The sequence below is a fragment of the Malurus melanocephalus genome, unplaced genomic scaffold, assembly GCF_030028575.1.
Source record: "Malurus melanocephalus ecotype Western Australia unplaced genomic scaffold, MMel_1.1 scaffold_166, whole genome shotgun sequence".
NCBI classification, from domain to species: domain Eukaryota; kingdom Metazoa; phylum Chordata; class Aves; order Passeriformes; family Maluridae; genus Malurus; species Malurus melanocephalus.
Window position 1 is genome coordinate 766,060 of NW_026623398.1, and position 21,230 is coordinate 787,289.

Sequence of the window (21,230 nt, forward strand, 5' to 3'; positions counted from 1 at the left end):
TCCCTGAKTCAGGCTTCCATTTCTGCCATCATTTTTGTGCATGAAATCCTGCAAAGCAGAATCAAATTTTGCCTGGTCTAACAGCATCTAAGTTTGCATTTTATAGTTAAGTTAATGGAGATAATAGAAAATAAAAAAATATTTGAATAAAAGGAATGCATGCCCAAAAAAGCGGAAACCAATTCTCACTAACTTACTGAAGGTGAAAGACCCATTTTAATGGAAACAGTGAATAAAGTATAAAAAGTACATTTTACCCTGGCTGCCTCATTCAAGGTCACACAGAAAATCAAGTATAGAGATGGAGTCAGCCTGCAAAACACCTACTCTCACTTTACCCAGCATGTAATTCATTTCTTCCCAGTTAACAGGAGTCTTTCAAAGCATCATAAAATCATAGATTGGTTTGGATTTAAAGGGACCTCAGAGATCACTAGTTCAAACTGAGCAAATTTATTGCTACAAAAAGATTATGTTTTTCATTTTTACTGTTCATTTATTTTAGCACTGTGTTGTATGTAGAAAGGAATGGTGGGTTTTTACCTGCCTGATACAGTAGTTATATGAATGTCTTCTGACCATCAATAAAATTTTTTCATTCTTTGTATGACAATTTATCAATCTAATCAGTATATCAGGAATTTAATCTCCCACTTTAATTGTAGCCTTCCTGCTCTCTTTTTCATACATACTTTCTACCTATAAATACTGTCTACTCCTTATACAATTAACTGATTATCCATATTTCATTATTTTTACCTGCTTAGCAAAGCCTTCAATTTGCAACCTTTCTTGAGCTTTCATAAAGGCCACAGAGCATCTTCAGTTCTTTTCACTTAAGCTCTTCTGTGAGCTAATCCAAACTGCATAAAGTTTTTTGGCAAGGCTAGGAGCATGTTTCAGTTTTCTGATGTCTTAATAAAATGTAATACATGACTTCTAACACTAAACAYAGAAGCAGAAACAGGAATGGTACCACCTTCTGTCTGGTGCATTTTTTATAATAGTTCAGTCTAGAGTACCTAATTTATTAACATTCTTCAAATCATCATACATTCTGTATACACACATAGAGCCAAAATGCAATTCCCAAATTAAATAGGGATTTAAGAAGCTGTCTAATTTTAAGAACTGTTTCTGTCTACTTGCTTTTCCTTCCTGTTGTCCTAAAACATTTGYAGAATGAAAATACCCTGGTGAAATCCATTGTTAAGGTTTTGTTTTTGTCACAAAGCTGCAGAAAACACCATATAACCACATAATTAATTTTTTTCTTCCTGTAACCATTAAAATTCGTATCAATTTGTAACAATAAGACGTCTTTGTATCAATTTATAACAGAAGTGGGAAGAACTGCTCTGGTATACTTTTTATTCCAAAACATACAATTACAAAAAGAGTACCAGAAATTTAACCAGCTCTCTTGATTTATTCACAAAAAAAAAAAAAAAAAAAAAAAAAAAAAAAAAAAAAAAAAAAAAAAAAGAAGTAGGTTTTCAGCCCACCAATATCTAGAGAATAAAAAGGGTTTGTTATTAAAAATATGACTATATAGCTTTTTGTCTTCCCTCACTTGCTCTTCTCTCCAAGACTGGTGCAAATATCATAAGTTTTTGTTGATTTTTGACTTACATGCTACAGAGATTGACATTTTTATGTTACTTTATGACTTTTAAAATCAATGTTCTTAAAAATGCAGGTAAACAACAGACTAAGATGCTCTTACATTTTGAGTAAACAGCCACTTTTTTCTTTTGCAAAATTGCYATTTTACTTGTTGRATCAGAAGATTAAATMTATTTATAYGAATACARCTCTYRTGTTTTCTRTGAAGGAGAGAATTATGAAAAATTAGTCAAGGCCAAATGAAATATTCTAGCCCGATTCAACCTACAGCTCAATATGTGCAGACACATTTGAATAATAGGAGCAGGATACCCTTTAATTTATATTCAGTGTGGTTTTTTTTTCCTTAGTCAATAAATCTTTTAAACTTTTAGTTTTCCATTTCCAAAGAATTATCCTTTGACTTGYAATGTTTGCTGTAAAAATGCATGATGTAGCCATCAAGGATACCAAACTGATAAACGGATGTATCAACAGTGAACAAACCATAATAAAATCAAGGGCAGAGGATGCATGCTGAGAAATCACTTCTCTGGTGATGCCATGACCTTTAAATWAATGCAGTAGGATCTCACGTACTACAATCCATGTGCTGAAAATGAACCAATTTACTGGAACACAATTTCCAGGTACAAACATTTCTTCAGTGGGATACTGTGCTTTCAAAACCAGAGTTATGTCTTTACATTTTGGGCAAAATCATCTTATTTTGGAACATTTGMATAAATATATATTTTTCCACCACAGATTTTTCACGTTAGTTTGATTTGATTGAGTTTACAAGATATATTTCAACTGTTGTTTGATACAGTGTGTGCTAAGGTTTGGTTGTCTCCATGACATGATGGAAATCTTTACTGAAATTATTTAAGAAAATACTTGAAGATTTCATTCAATGACATTTGAGAGTGCTATGAAGATGCTTAAATAGCTAAACTTTCTTGAAATTCAATGTTTGTCATGTAGTTTCACGCAGTCACGGTTTCCATGGTCTCTTTGTTTTCTTCCCCATACAAGATCCCAACATATTTTCCACAGGAAAAAATCAGCTCATTTCAGTGAACATTTCAGAGGGTTCATTTCTTTTGCTTATTCTTAAGGGAGGAATACTGAGCCATGTTGTATCTCCTACWGGCAGCTACAGTGGAAAATTAGAATCAGTAAGGGTATTAGCACTTCATCTTCTGCTACTTATTAGGGATCACCTATCTGAGCATTAAAGACAGAGTCTGAAGCCTGTTAGCAATTTTTAAGGTGCAGGAAATTCAGTCAGGGTGAGCAGAAAGGTTGATGACACCAGTCCATCTGATTCTGCATCATGTCGTCACCAATGGCCATTGGAGATGCCCGGATCACCAGGACATCAGGATTCTCTCTGGATGTTCAGCACCCTGCAGCTCAAACATCTCTCAATGAAGAGGTGGATATGTATTTAATAAACACAGTTTGCACATACACTGAGAAGTATTACCTTCTTTTTCAGGGTGATCAGCCCCTTCTAGTTTTATTTGATTGCCCTTATTCTTTTGTTGGAAGACATGGAGAGCAATTTTTCTATTTGTCTGTATTTTAATCTCTCATATGAGTCAGGTAGTTTCACCTAATCYCTCTTCCTCCCAGTCACCTGTGTTGGGTCCTAAGGCCTGGTCTGGCCTAAATGCAGTCTGAAAGTAACAAACCTAAGGACAGAATCTATCAGGAGGCACTCACTTCTGGAGCTGTAGGGATACAGAAACATTTACAAAGTCACAGGAAGCAAGCTGCAGCACCTCTGCCCCAGCTGGTAGTTGAGAGGGGATGATGAGAAAACAGATGCTGCACCTTTTGGAGGAACAATTTCCCATTCCACACTCTTTTTGTGTTGTGGGCTCATTGTATTTGGCAGCTGCCGTTTTCATACAATAATAGTAAACTTAATTTTAAGAKATGCTATTTATCATATTATTATTATCCCTAGCTCTTATCCCTCTTTTGTCTCATTGCTCTTCCTCATTTACTTCAAATAACAAGCTATGAAATCAAGAATTAATGTCTAAAATCAATGCTTGCTTGTATCTCGATTAGATGTGTGTTTTCTGTGTTCTGAAGATTGACAGCTTTAAAGAAACTCTAGTGTACTGAATCAGTATTGCCTGCAGCAAAGTACTGCATCACTTCATATGAAAATTAACTTAAAATCCACTGATCCCAGATGGTAAACAGCAACAATATTCTTCCTGTTGGAAATTCTAGTATGAATGCTAATTACTATTCTAAGAGCTAATAGCTGCTGATTCCGCATTGATCTGAATATTCGTAGCTTACTTTGCAAGTGGTAAGATCAGATTTAATGAATAGATAGTCTTGTGGGTAATTTTAAGGGCCTAAGTAGAAATGTATTTCTTTTGAATGTTGACAATTTTCATGCTCTATGCAAAAGYTTCCCCCATTTTTCAAATAAAAAATGCCTTTATTATTTAAAGTGCTGTAGCACAGGAGAAAGGTCATGATCTGGAGKTTTATATGTTTTCCATATTCCTTTGACTTGGCCATTAGAAAGGGAYAGGGGATGGTGACCTTGCTTTTGTCTCCACAGCTGACATGGGAAAAGTTTCCATAGTTCATAGACAGAATGTCATTTGCTCTCATAAAAGAAAGGTTATATAACAAACTTAGCTAAATCAGAGCCAGGAAATACAAAGGTTGGACAACTTTCTTAATTTTTAATTAAACATTCCATTACACAATGGTGTAAAATGCCAAACCCAATTTGTTTCTCAAACTCACTAAATTACTTCTAAAGTTCCTGGTTATTTGGTCATGGACCCATTGCCACAATTCATTAAATGGCTAAGCTACTTTGGTGCATGTGAGTATAATTTCTTGGTACTGGGGGCTTTTTTGCATACACTTCTCTGACCTTATAAATAAGCAAATTTAAACTTGACAGGTATATGATGAGATAGGAACTACCTGTTTCTCTCTCAGAAAGGCTTTTGAGGGTGGTTAAGTGTCACTGTCATGGTTGAAAACACATCCCAAACATCTGTAATGAAGCTTATTGTGAGTAGAAAAGATCTAATACACCTGCAGATGATTTAATAGGACATTGCTGTAAACCCACATGTGTTCCAAAGTTATGGTATAGTGCCTTCTTTGCTAAATGGGCTCTAGAAAGCCCAAGATTCAGTTTGGTTTAAATATTGTTGGTGAGATTTTTTGGATTTAGTTTCCTCTCTCTCACTCTTCTAACCCCACATTACTTTTCTGCATGCTCAACCTAACTTCTTGAGAGCAGCTGGATGGAAAATATCCTAACTACAGAGCAAAGATGGAGTCTGGTGTGCTTTACTGATCACTGCACATAACCTGATCTGTGGTGAGGTTATTCTCATCTCCTGTCCTGAAACAGGAACATAGCAACCACAGTGATCTTGTTAATGATACTTWTTGCAGAACTGCTCATAATTTGCCACTTTCTGTGGATAGCTAATGAAATACTTTTCTTCCTGTTACTCAGCCTCTTCAGGACTTCATGCAATGCCCACATGTTTCTGAAAATTAAGCTCTGAATAACATTCTCAAAGGCTCACACAAAATATGCAAGTTCTGCTTGGAGTTCTATTTGCAGTTCATTTGAAACAGATAGTCCAAAAAGACCGAGCAGCCTCCATCCCTGGAGGTTTTCAAGACCTGGATGAAATAAGGGAATGAGCAATCTGGTGAGACCTGAGCTGACCTGCAGAAGATGAGACTACAGACTCCTGAGATCTCTCCAACCTGACTTAACGCTACTTTGTTCCACTACATTAATTCTATTTAATCTAAAAGCTTCTGAAGCTTCTAATACCTAAAATAAAAATAAAAAGTGGGATACATGTCAAATAAGACTATTTATTTATGCAATTGCATCTCACTTAATCTTAATCCTAATCTTAATCTTTCTGCTGAAATAATATCATTTTATAATTCATCTACCCATGCCAGCTAATAGCAAAGAGTCTGTTGTACAGCACGTGATTCTCACCCCATACAGAATTTCTGAAACAGCTTTTGGAGGCAGGATTCTGTCCAAGACTCTCATTTGGGTATTTAGGCATGCTGTTTGTGTTGAAGTTTCCTTTGAATATACAACATGAACATGTGCTGGGGAGCGCATTACCCCTACTGAGGGACACAGATCACATGAGACTTGCATCCCTCTGGAAGACAACCAAAAACCAGATATTGTGCCATGCACCAACTGAGATAATGCTGAACATCAGTCTCTGGGCAGCTGAAATTAATTGTAAGTCATTGCTGAAGGATAAGATGCTTTCCCTACAACTCTACATCCATTGACCCTAACAAAGAAGAAGTTCTGSATGTGCCTACAAAAAATTATTGGTTTAGATATGTTCATCATAGATTGAATCCCTGCATAGACACCCACCTGTCCTGGAGGCAGAGAGGGTGCAGGGCTTAGTGCTGAGTGTCATGGCCAGCCTGCTATTCTATGCTACCCACATCATGGCTGGGGCCGCAGTTTTGGAGGAAAGAGATGGTGAATGCACCACTAGAAGTGAAATGCTTTGCCTCCCTCTCTCTGTCAGGGAGATTGTCAGGGTCAGCCCTGCACACCTGATCCTCTGTCGCTGCTGTACCCTTCCCTTTCCTCCAAGACATAGCTCCAAGGAGTATTTCTGGTGTGGGAAGTATCCATGGGAGACAGGCAGAGACAAACCTGATCCCAGCCCAGCCAAAAGGAGCTCTRTAGAGCCAGGKRGARCAGGGCTGAGCAATGCAAAGCAATKYCACTATATGGGATTGAATCAGTGGGGTACAGCCATCCAGAAAACAACAGGTGGCACAGCACAGATGGTCCAGCTTTTGGGGGGTTAGTGCATCACTTTTTTCATTGTCTCAGGCTAAGGGATGGGATAAACATCTGTGGGGAGCACTTGACACCTTGTCTTTGTCTGGGGAAACCAGGTGGTGCTGTGTGAGAACAACATCTTGTCTTTTTTCACGGGGGACACACAGAGCTAAGAGGAAGTGGTGAACACCTTTTGTGGGTGAAGCACCTTCTCTTTCTGTATACTTGTGTTATTAATATTGCTGCTCTTACTGTGTGTTTCYTATTCCATTGCTGTTTGCTTTCAGTAAATTGTTTTCTCAACCCATAGTCTCTGCCTTTGTCCCCTCTTACTGGAAGGGGCAGGAGCAAGAGGAATGTCTTATTTGGAGTTTAATTTCCAGCTGGTGTTAAACCACCACACCACCTCAAGCTAATTTTYGTATGTATTACAGTTGATTAAGTATATCTTTGTCTGGAATGAGCATGTGAAGTATTCACARACTGATTAGTCTTTGGGGATGGCAGACAGAAATAACTGCAGAGATGTTCTGCTTTTATTTTGTGATTTCTGAGCCATAGGAAATGAGTTCACATCTCCTTGGTTAGAGTTTGTTTACATGTTACTTCAGCTGAATCCTTTGCCCTTTTTCTGCTCATTTAGGCATGCAGTTSTTTGGACGCCCAGATTTTCAGTATCCCAGAAATAGTTTTATTTATAAGGCACCTAAACTAAARTAATATTTCTCTTCTTATTTTTGATATGGCAGCATGGTCTCTATTCTTATGAAATCTCTGCTTAGCCTTCTGTTTCTTTTTCTTGTTTCTGGACTTCAACTTCTATTGAAAATTGGTGTGTTGACATACTCTTTTAACAGTCAGGCTCTTAAACTATTTCTCATGTATTTTATGGTGATATATTACTATATAAGCACCTACAGAATGAAAGAYAGAGACAAAAGTAACAGCTGGGTACCACTAACATTATGTTCACACCATATATTTCCCTCATAATAAGGCTGTTGTCCAGAATAACATTTTAAGTTTTGGTCCTCTGCTTGAAAGCAAAGAATTCAAGTCCAGTCACACTGGATATTTTCATAGCACTGTAATTTAGCAGAGGTGGGTTTATGCTTTTAATTTAGTGTTGCTGAGATACCCTGCCTACACCTATATGTGCATTTATTTCTTTAAGCAGGCTAGAGGACAGACCCAAGCAGTATTTTCCTCACAATCCATTTCTCAGCATTGGCCCTGGGCTGGGCATAGCAGCAGAGTCCCAGTCCCAGCTCAGGAATCAGTGCATGCTGTAGATCCATCCCAGCATAGCTCAAATGTGCCCATCTGCTGGTTTTGTGGAGATAAGGACGGAACTGTGTGTGCTGGCTGGCCTTCAGTGCATGCAATGTCAGTCAATCCCCGTTATCAAGCCCCAGGTTTGCCAAAACCACYTTGCCTCAACTAACAGATTGCTAATGGTGTCAATAACATCCCAGCACAGCCCTGATGTGCTGGGAGCTGGTAAGAAGCTTAGGCAYGGACAGCTAGAAAAATACCTTTTAYTTCAGAAGAGAGGAAAGAGCTGGATTTGGGAATTAAATTTCATAACAACAAGTTCTTTAATTTATTGCTAATTATTCCTTTTTATTGTTGTCTAATCTTCTTAATAATCATTAAARGGTTGGTTTTAATTCTCCTTTTGCAGCCACAGGAGTATTTTCAGCTGCCTTCCAGAAGTCAGTTGCGAAAACACTGCAAAAGCAGAGTTCTGTCAGTGGTGGGTAGAAGGGGTCACTTGTTTTTAATACACAGCTAGAACAGTTATCTTTTGGCCATGTATGGAGTGGGAGAGAAGGATGAGGTTCTAAATCTGAAAGGTCCTTTTGTCCAAAGACTGATGTGAATGACAGTGGTAGGAGGAAATTCAAAATAAGCCTACATGGTTCGAAATGAAGAGTTTGAGACAGGCTGGAATTATCCCCGTGCAGGGCTAACACCAGCAGTGAGCAGAGCCTGAGGTGGGGCTCAGCTGGCTCTGGTGGCTCCAGAGTCACTGGCCCATGGTGGATCCCAGCCAGGATCTGTTCATAGGGCATGACAGCACTGCACTGAGGGCTCCAACCAGTCTGATGTGCCGTGGAATTACAGCAGGGCAGCTCWGCACAGAGAACTCAAGTGGTACCTCGGGACCGCATGGTGATCTGTGCAGGCTTGCTGTGAACACTGACTGCAGGATTGCTCCCAGGAGAGGGATCAATGGCTGGCTTTTAAAATGAAATTCAATATCTCTGCAGTGGCTTAGCATKCCTCCACCTCTCGTGATGAACTGTTCCAACATTTAATTTTCATCCTCAGCAAAGTGGCCTGACTTCAACTCCTAGCAACTGTGTTATCTCATGCTCTTTTCTGTAGGTCTGAAATGTTTCTCTATTTCCTAAAATGGGGATTACAASCTTACTTTAATTGCTATGGGCAAGTTACCTCCATAGCTTCTCTCTGACTAGATGGATAACATGTCCTTTTCAAGTTTTATCACAAGACTCCTTCTTTTTTTTTTGAATCTGTCCTCTTTTATGACTGCTTTGAACCTTTGCAAGGGTTGAAGTGTGAGTATATAGTCAGTCACTTTCTGTTGGTCAGTTAAATGCTAAGTTGCTGTTGCTGGCCCTAATTAGCTATTATGTTGTTTAGAAGTGATGCTCCATTTCACCCTTTTTATCATATCTAAATATTGGAAATATATGAGCAGATGTCTTCCAGAGGAGATTTTTCCTGTTCAAAGATTAATTCCTAATATATAGTTTATTAAGCTACAGAGTTACTGGCTCCTTTCTTTAGGGCCATTAGGTGTAATTTGTCTGGGTCACATGATGTCATGACCTGAAGCTGTTGCATCGTGCCAGAACACTTTTATTGTTCATAACATAGAAATAAATAAAAATTTATTTTCTACACATAAATGTAAAAATTTTTATACTTCAGATGTGGCATTGAGCTACAGATTTTCCTTTTGCAAAARCATTTTTAAACACTTCATTTTGCCATGTTACTCTCTGGGTTTTATTTTATTTGCTGTGACTGTTCATCCCCTTTTGCAACCTCTGTATTAGTAAATTAAGTTGCATGGTAAAAGGAGCAGGATGCTAACTCAACTGCCTGTATTATTTAATTGTTACAACCATACCTGGCAGCCTCAACCAATAAGACTCCCCCAGGCACTTCTCAAAATTTGGGATTTAGCCTAGTTYAAACCTCCTTTTCAGAAGATGGGTACTTTTAATAAATAGCATGCATATGTTGGCCTTGGAATATCAAAACATTTTAGTTTGCAAGTTTAGAGGCATGATCCAGCATATAAATTAAAATAATTTCCCAATTTTTAATACAGATATTAAATGCAAAGTTAGAAGTGATTACTACTTCAGTAAGAACTAAAAATTTTTAAGCTAATTCAAATATTATAGACCAATCCAATGGCATGAAAAGTTCACAAGAAGCAAAAGAAATGCAAGATATCARATGAGGGTCTTTCACACTGAGATTCCCAAAGGCATGACCACTTACTTCTATACTTTATGAAGAGAGATGAAAGACTCATTTTAATTGTAAGATGTATGTAATATGACTGTAATACTGATAATGCCTCATACACGGTAGGTCCTTCACAGCAGGCTGCTKTACATTCAGCTATTTTCCCCCCTAGTATTATTATGATGGGATTATTTTGCTCCAGGAGCAGGACTTTGCACTTCTTTTTGTTGAAATTTGTGAGGCTTCCATTAGCTCAGTCCTCAAGCTTTTCAAATCTCCTCTGGATTGAAATCCTCCAGTTCAGCCCTTCACTCTTAATTTAGCATCACCAGGTAACCTACTCACAGTCATGTTGATTAAGCAGGGTTTGCAGGCTGGCTGTTCCTTATTAACTTCTTGTCTTTCAATAAACTGGAAATGRATTGCAAGGAAATGTGCTCTAAGACCTTCTCAGGGGCTGAGGAGAGGCTGATCAGGCTACTGTTCCCAGGGTGGTTCTTATTTCTCACGAAGATAAGCATAACTTTAAACCTTTTCTGCCTGGCAGAGAATTTCTCCATTTGTCTTTCTGCAGATGACAGTCAAACTCCTCATGACAGCGTGCCTGTTCAACACCCTTGAATTAATCTCACACAGCTCCATGTGTMTCACTGCTATCAGCTTCCCTAAGTAGCCAGTAACCTGTTGATCTCCCACTGCAAGGTGTCCTTCTCTATCTCAGCAAATTTGCAGTGACACCAAGCTGACTGGTGCGCTTGGCATGCCAGGGGAACCTTGGCAAGCTCGAGAAGTGGGTCCATGTGAAACTCATGAGATTCAGCAAGACCAAGGGCAAGGTGCCACACCTGGGCTGGGACAACCCCTGGTATCAGTAAAGGTTGGGGGATGAAGGGATTGAGAGCAGCCYTGCTGAGAAGGACTTTGGGGTGTGATGGACAGGAGCGGGAATGTGCATTCACAGACCAGAAGAACAACTGTATCCTACACTTAATCAATCACAGGGTGAGGAAGGAGATTCTGCCCCTCTGCCCTGCTCTGGACCATTGCTGCACCCAGATCTGTCTCAGTGCAGGAAAATCACACTTATTGAAGCAGTTCTAGAGGAGACCATGAAGATGATCAACAGGGCTGGAGYATCTCCTCCATGGAAACAGGCTGGGAGAATTGGGGATGTTCAGCCTGGAACAGAGGTGCTCCAKGAAGACACCAGAGGACGCTTATTGTGGCATTCCAGTAATGAAATGGTACTTATAAGAAATGTAAGGATAGTCTTTTTAGGAGGGTCTGTTGCAACAGGAAAATGGGAAATGGTTTTAAACTAAAAAGGGTAGATTTAGACTAGAGGTAAGGAAGAATCTTTTTACAATGAGAGTGGTGAAACACTGGAAGAGGTTGCTGAAAGATGTGRTAGATGTCCCATCCCTGGAAACAGTCAAGGCAGGCTGGATRGGGCTCTGAGYAACCTGGTCTAGTTGAGGATGTCTCTGGTCATTGCAGAGGAGCTGGACTAAACAACCTTAAAAGGTCCCTCCCAACCCAAACTATTCTATARTTCTGCAATTCTGTGTTCTCACACTGTACATGAGAAGGGCTGGAAGCCAATTKTGACTGTGAAGACWGAGACCAAAGAAAAGTATTGAGTACTTTAGCTCTTTCTGTATCATCCATTACTAGATCTCTTTCTCCAACCAAAGTGGTGCCGTTTTTTCCAGAATGTCTTCTTATTACTAACACACTGGTGGATTCTTTTCTTTTTACCCTTTAGCTAGATTTATCTTCTTGCTTTTGTCCCCAAGTGTCTGAGTTATGCTTTTATGATTCTCCTTTGATGCCTCCTCTTTTTTATTTTTTCACTTCTTGTCTGCCCCTGGGGCTATGTCGTCTGTATTCTGAGTAATTCAGAGGGAAAGATGAATATATGTTTGGTCATCTCAATGAAAAATTTTGGTCCCTGTATGACAGAATAGATGCCAGTATCTCAAAGAAACTCAAAATTCTGCTATTTTTTTTTCCTTGAACAGCTGTAGCTGACAATAGAAGTGCTCCTTTCCCTTGAGACCGAATTGGTGCAGACCCCCAAGAAAGCAATCAGAGCAGATTACCYGCCCCTACTAAAAACAAAGCTATCAGGAGACATTCAGGGTGAGGTTCAGTAATCTGAGAGGAATGTAATTAATTCCTGATACACCTCTGACATGATAAAAGTAATAGAAATAATAATGCTAGATTTCCAGTATTTTTCTGAATGTAGCAGGATGTTTGTGACACCGAATATAATTGCCTACACCAATTACTCTAATTTTGTCTATGGTTTTATAACCAGTGCTCTTCTCATTTCAGCTGGRTGATCTATAATCTACTGGCCAAATATTAGCAACTCCAGCAGTGTTGTTCCTTTATTGATGATGGCCCATACACAACTTTAAAAAATATTCTGTTTTCATATATTTTTTGTCTTCATATTTGCTTTCAGACTTTCATGGCTATCTCACTGTATTTCATATCTGATGTGTTTAGCAGGAGCTAACAGAAAATCAGTTTCTCTGTGTTTGTGAGCAAATGCCATCGGAAGTGAAGAGARAGGGAATGGCAAAAAGTACATCATGTTCTGCTGCTAGATCTCTCTAAATTAGCTTGGTGAAGAAAGAACAACCATTTCTGCACGGATTAATTTCTAGTAAATAGAAGTGGAATTTCCGTCACTGCTTCCACGCAAGGCCAACATAATTTTAAGTGCTATGATGGTCATATGCTTTAATGTTACTTATAAAAGAAAAATTGTATTTCAGTTGACCAGAGAACCCAACAAACCTTCAGAGAAAATCTTTGGTATTTTTGTTTGGGTTTTGTTTCATTTTTATTTTTATTTTTCCATTATCTGTGAACTCAGACTGATTTGTAAAGTAAGAGCCTCAGGTTATATTTACCTTCACAACTGGCTCTTTGAGTTGGCATTCAAGTATATAAAATAAGTTCAAAATAAGGTAATCAAACTTGTTTTCATCCTTTCTTGCTGAAACAATACCTCCCTTCTTGCCAAGGACAGTAAAAGCAGTCAGGTGCCAGACTTGCTTTCAGTGACCCAGTCCCCTCCAGGTTTTTCCAGAAAAAATGTTGGAGGTTTYAAATCACCTCTATAGGCAACATGTTTCAGGGTTTCACCATCCTTGCAGTAATAAACATTTTTTTGCATGTTTAAATGGAATTTCCTGTATTTCCATTTTGCTCATTGTTTGTTCTCCTTTTACTGAACACCAGTGAAAAAAACATGACTCCCTCTTCTTCGTACCCTCCCATTAAGTGTTATATATCCCATCATATTGATGAGATTTCCCTTCTTCTTCATCCTCTCTTTCTCTAAACAATCCCAGTTCTCTGAGCCTCTCTTTATACAGAGAGGACATCATGTTACTGATTGAACCACTTTGAGCTAAACAGCTCATTTCAGTTACATATTCCAGACTTCACCACCTTGTGGRGAAGTATGCTATGGAAGTGTGGGATATCTTCTTAAAAACAAGATAAACAGCTACCACTGGTCTCTCCTCATCTCTTTGCAGAAGGCAATCAGGAGGGTCAGGAGGGATCTCTCCTTTGTAAATCCATGCTGACTTAACCAGCTTCTTGGAATTCCTGTTTGAAAATGTCTGCTCTGTCATATTCCCAAKGACTCTGTAGTTCTCCAGATATTTCTTGTCCTTTTTGAAGGTAGGAATTACATTTGGTCCCCTCTAGCCCTCAGTGTTTTCTCTTGATTGGCCTTTCAAAGGCAATTGGGAGTGGTCTTATAATAACATTGGYCATCTTCCAAGTAATCATTGTTGTATCACATGAGACCTCTTAGACTTGTGGATGTCCAGTTGGTTTAAATATCCCCTAACCTGAGCCTCCTCCTTCTCTCTCCATGATGAGAAATCATCCTTGCTCCAGATTTTCCCACTGGTCTTAAGGATCTGGGACAAGCAAAGGACATTCTTACCAGCAGAGATGGAAACAGTCAGTAGTCCTTCACAGATTTAGCTCCCCAGTTCCTTGTGACTTCAGCCTGATTTTCTAGAGTACTAAAAAATGGCAGTTCCAGAAATTTTAAACTGAAGTTTTGCTRCCTATTCATTTTCTCACTCTGCAGATAAGCATCTATAATTCAGTGATTGTTGCCAGAAGTGTTAATATTCCTCCTGCCTACTGTTCTCAATAAAACAATGTCTCATGTGCCTCCAGGACCGTGGTGCTTTACACTCATCCTGGAGTGCTAAAGAGTTGTGCTGAAGGACCCAGCATCAGTCCCACACCCCTGATTTACTTTTCATGTGACAGCCCTAGCATGCCAAGCAGGTGTACTCTGCACCTGTGCATCTGTAATTACTAATAAATGACAGAATTTTATAAAGGAAAGCAGAAAAGAAGACAAGGTTAATATATTTATTTCAAGGTGAACTTGCAGGCTTGGGCCCACACCAGTGGGCTGCTGTATTCTGTGCATCTCATCTTAACTGGATTTTAATTGAGGATTACATAGCCATAGGAAAAATCTAGTGTTCCTAAACGAGAGGCCCAAGGTTTAATAAGGTGAATGTAGGACTTTCTCTTCCATTCCTTAAATGCTGTAGTATAAGGTGGCTCAGGGCACACTAAGAAAGGTAGCTATCATAACACCTATTTGGGGTTTTTTTTGGTGTGTTGTGTCTGAATGAATGGAAAGCATTTCTCTGATATTAAAGTAGAAGGGAATGAGAAAGAGTAAAAAGTATGTTTCTGTGTGATCACTCAATTTACATAATGATTCCTTGCAGGAATATATTAATGAAATCAGAAATAACAGTGAATGAATCATCTTATAAAATGTAKGAACTTACCTTTCCTTATCCTGTTTTGGTGATAATTTCTTACTATWACTCTTCAGTAGACACTAATTGAGGGAATATTTATTTTTGATTAAACAAGCATTTTGGAATTTGAATCCAACATGATCTTAATTAAAGACTGACATTTCCATTTTCCATAAAACTTTTCTCTAATTAGATCCATTGTAGAAAAAATTACTTTTCCTTTTTACTTACGTATACAAAACTCTATAATTATTTCTAAATATAAAAATTATGTGAACTAATGTTTCTTGGAAATGCTAAAGACCTTTTCCAAAAGTAATTTTGAACACATATAAGTTACAGAGTGCCTTATTATTGATACCTGTTTCTCAAATAACTTCCAAAAGGGGRGGTAATTATTTCTGATAGAGTAACAGAAGATTTAAAGACCAAAATTTGTATTACAAAATTGACTGCAGTTATTACTAAGAGTTAATAATGGAACCCCCAGCAGGTCTGTCCCAGGACTCTCTCCTGGCTGCCCACTGGAGTCCAGCCCGGGGCCCCAGAGGCCTGGGGTCTCTGACCAGGCTGGGGATGTGGCTGTCACTTTTCCTTCTTTGTTCCATCCCAKAGGGAAGCTGAACACTTGTCCTGGACACACAGGATGCATAGAGGACATGGACATGGCTGATCAAAGATGCTGCCACCTTCAACTGCACCTGCACAGGACTCACAGCAGAGGAGCACAGAGCAGTGTCCCCTCCTCCCCAGGGCTGGCTGAGACTCAAGGGCACCTCTGTGGGCACCCACACATCACTGCCAGGCTCACCAGTCACAGACTCCCTGAGTGCAGCATGGCTCTTCAGGCCATTTGATGCCTCTCCCAGGCCTCCAGACCTTCTTACCCATCYCTTGGGTCCCCGATTTGCCAGCTGCTCAAGCTCAGAGCTTGCTGCAAACTCATGCAGATTCACACTCATGGCACAGCACCCCATGGCCCCCATCCCATGGACTCCCCCCCTGCCTGATGTTCCTGCTCCAACATGGAGCAACCCACTGCTGGTGAGTCCAGCCTGGAGTTTGCTTTGGAATGATGCACACCCCATGCACACAAATCTAGGGAGTGATACAGACACTTGTCCCACTCTCCCATGCCCTCAAACTGSCAGCAGGCTCAAGAGCTGTGAGCCATGGCCCTGCTTCTGCTGCCATTGCAGCTCCTCACCTGCCTCACCCACACCAGACCCCCARCAGCACTCAGACATTGTCCTCACCTGTATGGGACACAGGGTGAGATCATGGGAAACTAGTTGCTAATGGATGCAATAAAAAGACAGGATAAATGGTGATGGTCAGCTGCAGGGCTCCATCAGACAAGTGTGTTAACAGTTCCAYTTTACAAGCAGCCTGCCCTTTTATACCCCTTTCTGTCAGTTTCCCCCCACACTGGTCCCTGCTCCTCCTTCCCCTGCACATTCCCTCATCAGTGTGCACAGTTCCAGCGACCCCTTCCATCTTCATTCACACTCAGGTTTGCCAAGTCCTCGTTTGCTTGCAGCTCTCCATAGCCCAGACTGCTGTGACTGGCCAGGTTTGTTTCTTGCTGTCTCCATTATGTTTGTCTGCCAGGTTTGTGCCTCTGCATGTTCTTGTTTATGGCTTTCCTCTATTCTTATCCCTTGTTTGCATTAAAAAGTCCTTGACCACACGCCCTTAGAGGAGAAGATGCTCTCTTCTTCCATACATTCTTGGCGTTTGCTCCATGTGGTGGCTGGACCACATATCTGTTTCTGTTCCTTGCAGGCTTCAAAAGGGAAGAGTTCAGCATATTGATGAGAGTTTAATTCTGCCACAAGGTATAATATTAATTGTAATATGTATTTAATCTACTATTGCCAAGTGATTTTGGTTTTTAGAGACATGAAAGGAAGCCCCTGACTTAAAGAGCTTATGGTATTTAGATACAAGGTAATTAGAAGAAAGGCTCACTTCACTGAAGTGGAATTAATCTTTCTAGAGGCATTCTATCCTGTGAATAAAAAAGTGCCTTCAGAAGGCTGTTCAGCCTCACTCTTAACTCCCCTGCAGGAAAYCTTTTCTCTCCCTGGAGAAGGAGCCTTGTAATATTAACCTTGTAAGAGACACTGTCAAATCTACCAGGCCAGTGTCAGTCACCTTTGGAAAAAAAAAAAAACCCAAAACAACCATAGGTGAATAGGAAGGGTCAAACAATGCACCACAAGAAGGTGAGAAAGAGGAAAATTGTGGGAAGAGAAAATAAATGGAAGTAATAGAGACTATGGCCAGTATCTGAGGTATCAAAAAACACAGAGAATACCAGGGACCTAATCTAGCTTCAGGAAAGGTCTGTTTAGACTGACTGTAAAGCATACATCCTCACATAACCCTAGGAAGAGCCTTCATCAGCAGATACTTCCATATCTGTCAGTCCCCATGGCCTGGTTTCTCTCCTGAGGGAAGCAGGATTAGGAAACTAAAGCATACAGATGTATGCCTGACTTCTAATGGTGAGACACATTTTGGGGGCAATCTCAAGCTTCCCATTTACACATACCTTGACTCAATCTCAGAAGGAATGTCCTTCTTCACAAGGTGGGAAAATTAGTGTGACTAACCTCCTAATCTCCTTCTAAACTAAATTGCTGCAGTCTGGCAGTATGGACGTTTCCCTTCAAAATCGAAATAAAAATATATTTTCTATTTGATTTTTTTAAGCAGATACTCTGGTGTGGTTATGAATTCATATTCAACATGATGATTATTCTGCAGTATTTGCTCTTAATCAGTCCTGGAGTCTTGAAATAATTCACACCTCTGATGATATTTCAGGGATGAAATCACAGGTTTAAGGTGAACTGGTGGTTGAGCACAGAATTTATACCTCACTGCCTATATTGCTGGTAGGAAATATCAGTGAAAAAATCAATTGTACCTCCCTGCTATATCTGGCAATACAAGTTCTAATATAAAGAAAAGAACATTGCTTGCTGTAAATTAGTGTTTCATTTTTCATACCAGTCATTCATTCATTCACACAAGGAATAACTGTTATACATTTACACTACTCATGTCTTTCAGAACCAACTTTTAAGTATCTGCGTCTACAGTTAAAATTAAAGTCCAAAATGTTGCTTAGAGTACCCAAACGGTACTGACAGTGCCTGAACTTAGCAGAAGCCTCTGCCACTTTGGCTATGAAAGTATACAATTTGTTCAGGTTGGGCATTGTTGTGTTGGATGAGACCGCATTATGCTGATTTTTTGAATCTTAGACACTCAGAGCCATTTTTCCATGAGGATCCATCCGAAAAACAGTGAATGAAATCTTGTAACTACCAAGTGAATTCATAGGGCATGCAATATATATTCCTCAATACACATTCACAGGGTCCACCTTCTCCAAAAATAAATTTCCTAATGTTTTCTCTTTAGCTGGGACTGATGAATTGCTTTTACACACCAAGGAATTGGGAGCTTTTGTCCTCTTTAGACTGAAAGTTTTTAACTCTGAGATTCTTTTTGCCAGGATATTTTCTTAGAGAAGGTTTTTGTTYTCCCAGTACAGTACAACAGGGCCACTGTGGAAAAATAACTCATATCTTTTGCATCAGAGAGCAAATGAGCAGATGAGATGATCAGGGAGCACGATGATGTAGCCCACTGCTTCATGTCATCTAACACATGAAGCCATACTTTTTTATCACCACCATCACCCATGCAGATCTTCGACAACCCTTCAAAGAGTCTGGACTGTGCTTCCTTAGCAGATGAAGGGTCAAAGACATCCTATTCCTAGGAAATGACATCTGAAACATTTATAGTGTAAATGTCARATCCCCAGCACCAATTTTCCTTGTTGAATTTGGGTCTTAGGCGCTTCACTAGTTGCAATGTAAACAGATCAAAAATAATTTCTGGCTTGATTGTCAAAATTCCAAGAGGGGTGGGTTTTAAGACCCTTTAATTTCRGTGAGTTTCATCTTGGGTAGTTTTAGGCACCTCCTCAATTTGTGGTTAGTTTTTTATCAGCTATCCAGAGGCATAGAGATGGGGCTTTGAACTTTAGGTTAATTGTGATGGCTTAGAACCCAACTCATAACTCCTTAGAATGTATTTCTACATTTTCTAAATAGATAGAGATTTCTACAATTGGCAAATAAATAGATTTCCTAGTTGATCCTAGTTTCCTCCTAGCACAGGAAGACTCAAATGCTATTCTAAATAATTTCTAAATATGTTACATACATACAAAAATTCTGTAAATTATTGTCTGTAAGTTACTGTATTAATAGGWAAAACAACAAATCAGTTGAACCAAGAAATTAAGAATCCCACATAATATTCAGTCTCTTGTTTTTAGTTTTAATTGSCTCATTTTGAAGAAAAGTTCATGCAAACAACAGAAAATTAGGGTTTTGATTGAATGTCTGAGTGAGGTCAGTGTATCTTTAYCAGAACCTCTGCAATGATTCATCCATCTGTTGTCTCATTGCTTTTTTTTCAGAGGTTTCTTGCTGGTATTTATTTTGATATTAAACCAAAAGCWAAACCCAGCCCATTTCTTCAATTTTCCCAGTATGGTTACATTAATCCAGGATGACTTAAAAAATGTTATTTCTAAATATTCATAATGAAAATAGTGTGTCATCTAAACATACTGCACAATAGTTTATTTAATCATCAATAATCTAGAGCTTAATGCCATTTTAYCACTTGAGACACCAAGTCCGGTCTCTGGTAGACTGTAATGTTCTTAACRCATAGAAATCTTTGGAAGCAGACTTTCATAAAATGAGTATGTAAAAAGTCAGTTTTAACCAAGTTTCCAAGGTTTGTTTCCTGTAATGAAATGCACTTCCTCTGCTCAAACAGGRGCTGGGTTTGGGCTGGAAGGAAATTTGCAGAATATAACAGTGGACATTTTTGAGTTCTGCGGCCTCCTTTAAACTGCTATTAACTATCAGATCATTTTTACTGATGTTGCAAACTCTACCTGCAAACWGTAGTTGGATCCTCAGCCCTTAGAAGCCCCGACATTTTGCAAGGGTTTTTTGGCTAAAAATATTCAGGTCAGATTTACTCAACATTTCTAATTTATAGAKTATTTAATCATAGAAAAATACAAATACTTTTTTGTTTTCTTCAAGTCTGTAATTTTTCATACTGGCTTTTTGCCCTTTTCTGTATAAGTACACAACAGCAGAATGTCCAGTAAAATATATTTGAAGAGCTCTATATATTTTTCATTGATTTTTATATCASAGCTGTGTTCAGAGCTTCGCAGTTTTTAAGTTTGTAAATGTATAAGGACGTTTTGGTTGTTTCTTACAATGCAAAAACATGCTGTCAGGCACATCCACATATATTAAACTGAGGTCTGAGTTTCAGCCTTTGAATTCATCAATGTTCCTTATAACTTGAACCATCTGAATAATCCAATATTTTAAATGATAAATGTGTTCTTTGATTATTCAGCATTAAAATCTGATTAAAGTCATACTGGCAGCCTACCACATTGGCATAACTGCAAGGACAGTTCTACAGCAATGAAGGCATAAGATGYCCCTTCACCCTGGGGGCAAGAAGTGCCATTCACAGAGGCACAAAATTGCTGAGGCTGGAAGGGACCTCTGGAGTTCATCTAGTCCAATTTTCTTCCCGAAACAAGGTCAGGTAGAGCAGGCTATCTGGAACCATATCCAATCATGATTTCAGTTTCTTCAAGAAGGGAGACTTCAAAACTTCTTTGTGGGGGCCTATTCCAGTTTTTGATGATTCTCAGTAAAAAAAAAAAAAAAAAAAAAAAAAAAAAAAAAAAAAAACCCAAAACAAAACAAAACAAAACCCCAGGATTTGTTCCAATGTTTCAATGGAATTTCCTACATTTGAATTTATGCCCATCACCTCCTGTTCTTTCCCTTGATAGCACTGAGAAGGGTCTGGCTCCAAATTATTTTTTATCCTTGACCTACAACATTGATATATGTGTACAAATCTTCTATCTTTAACAACCCCAGCTCTCTCTGCCTTTTCTTGTATAACAGATGCTCCAATCCCTTAATCATCTCCATGTCTCTCACTGAGCCCACAGCAGTGTGCCCAAATCTCCCCTGTACTGGGAATCCCGGGACTGGAAATGGCTTGCCAGGTGTGTCTCACYRGMTYTGAGCAGAGRGGWAGGATYACCTSCCTTGAACTAATGGCAGCAATCTTTCTAATGTAGCTAGGCTTGCTTTGACAAAAGAAATCCTCGTAGCMCTATTCCTTTTTCGGTGCATTTGACTTTTGGACACCCTTTTCTGGCTACTACCATCTCTACAATAGTCATACTTTCATTTCCTGTAAGAGTCTAATGAGAATAAAGCAGTTCCACTGAACCCTGTTACTCAGTTTGTGTCTTAAGCTTTGTGTGCTCTGCCTGTAGATCC